Below are 2,425 nucleotides of genomic sequence, written 5' to 3'. Positions count from 1 at the left end.
GTTTATGGGGTTTTTGTGCTTTTTGGTGGCGTGCGCTCTGCGGGGAGAGCAGCACCCCCTCCCCCCCCCCGCCCCCCCCCCCCCCCCACCGCAGCCGTGACTCCTTGCATGAGCACAGTTCGGCATTCCAGGCCCTGTGACTGTACTGGGGCCGGAAGGGGCAGCTGGCTTCCTGAACGGACGTGGTTCCACTCCATCAAGGATCCCGGGGGGGAGTGGGGGGGTCTGTGGGCCTTACGCTTTGTCACAGATGTTGCCATTGGCAGAATTCCTTGTTTCGAAAACGTGTAGCATTGCTGAAGCAAACAACAAAAGGACGCTTGCTCCCCCACCCCGGCCTCGGCCCCGTGTGCGGTGACCTGGTGGAGTCTACCCCTGTCTGCCCTCGGGGCCCTGTGGCCGGCACACCCGAGCCCTGTGATGGGCCGGGGCCCCCAGCTCCGTCGGGTGTGATGTCCCGCAGGGCCGGGGGCTCCCTCACCCGGGGACCGAGAGCTTCACGTCCGGCAATCAGCAGCAAGGGCTCCGCTGACTTCCCACAGCCTCCGGGGCTCCTTGGGAACCCCGGTCCGCGTGTCTCCGGGGGAGGCCTCAGCCCGGCTCGCCCACTGGCCTGACCATCCCCCACAGACGAGAAACAGTGACTTCTGGAGTTACGTGATCCCCCTGCACCCCAATTTATGTAGCCCCCTCATTTTTTACAAATGCAAAATCTATTCTACTCAGGCTTTGGGACTTTCTTCCTTGTTCATACTCCGTTGATTCCATGTGTCGCTGGCAGCATGCTCCCCAGCTCCATGTCATTTCCGCATCCTAGGTTCATGAGGACCCCCCACGCCCTGTGGTTTGAATTCGATGCCACGGATTGTAGGCCACATTTTCAATTGTGTTTCAGAACACCTTCGCCGTATCCTTTAATTGGATTGAAAGCACTTTTACCACATGGAGAAATATATTTTTAATTTGTGACGCTTTTCTACGAGGTCCACTCTTTCTGAGTCTAATGTGTTTCCAACACTTGGGGAGACTCTGATGAAAGCTGATGAATTTTCTTTTCTGTCCAAATAAGTAAAGGAAAAAATAAAAGTCTATTTAGATGCTGATCCTTTGTTAACATGTGGGTTTCTTTCCAATGTTAGGGAAAAAGTATGGGCTACTCTTTTAAGACTTGACTTCTCGTTCTGTCACCTAGTGTGTATGATCTGGGACTGTTTTTAGTATCCTGTACCCTTGAGCAGTTTAAAAAAGAAATTCAGTTAAGTCTTTTTTTTTTTTTTTAAGATTTTATTTATTTAGGGGCACCTGGGTGGCTCAGTCAGTGAAGCATCTGCCTTGGGCTCAAGTCATGATCCCAGGGTCCTGGGATCGAGCCCCACATCGGGCTCCCTGCTCAGCCAGGAGTCTGCTTCTCCCTCTCTCTCTACCTCTCCAACCCCTCTCATGCTCTTTCTCTCTCTCCCTCTCAAATAAATAAATCTTCCAAAAACTTTTTATTTATTTATTTGACAGAGAGAAAGCGCACAGCCGGCCCTGTGAGTACAGCTGTATTCTAGGAGCCTGTGCGGGAGAAAGTCCCCACCTGCCTGCCGAACGGGATTCCTCCTTGTTTCTTCTAGTCGGCATTGTCATCCACATCCACCCAGAGGGGCACCGTTGGGACGGTGGGTGGGTGACTCTGTGTTACCAAGTAATTAGAGGGGGGACTTACACCATTTCGGTGCTTTAGGTTTTAAGTGGTAGCCGCCTGTTCTCAGATGAATGCTCGAAGCAGACAGCAACTTCTAGTGGAGCCCCTACAGGGTTGGGAAAAGTTTCTGTCCCTCCAGAAGGAGGAAGAAGTGACGTGGAGTACTTATTAGGAAAACCTGCAACTGGGGGGACCTCGCCCCACCGATGTGAGGCTGAGAGCCTTGGGGAATGGCTCCAGTTAAAATCCACCTGGCTCCAGCATCCCCATGGGTTTGAAGGCCTCAGCTTGACCCTGGATTGGCTGCTTTAGTAGCTGGTCCCTGCTGGTGCCAGGGGAAGGAAGTGCTGTCACCAGAGGGGGGGCTGGCACAGCCCCCGCAAAGGCCGGGAGGCAGGTGGGCACCTGTGCATCCCTGGCCGGTGAGACCTACCTGGGGCCTGCCTCGGCGGCGCATGCTCCCCTAGGGAATCGCTTTGCTGCAGGGCCTCAAAAACAGAATAAGGAGCTTCCTGATCCTTGTGGAAAATAAAAGCCTAGAAGCTTCTCCAAAGAAAAGCTCTCTTAGACCAGATGCCCTGAGCTTCATGTGGTTTAGGCCCCAGTCCTAGGACTGCGGCGATAGTCAGAATTAGGTAAGAGAAGCCTTTAGAGAAGGGAACGTGGGTGAGCTTCTGTTTCTATTTGCTGCCTTCCTGATCAGTTTCTTTATTTCATTCACGTTGTCTCTTCTCCCCA

This window comes from Mirounga leonina, unplaced genomic scaffold (genome assembly GCF_011800145.1).
Source record: "Mirounga leonina isolate KUSES-001 unplaced genomic scaffold, KU_Mleo_1.0 Mir_152, whole genome shotgun sequence".
Classification (NCBI taxonomy): Eukaryota; Metazoa; Chordata; class Mammalia; order Carnivora; family Phocidae; genus Mirounga; species Mirounga leonina.
The sequence above is the reverse complement of the archived record's forward strand: the minus strand, read 5'-3'. Positions refer to the sequence as shown.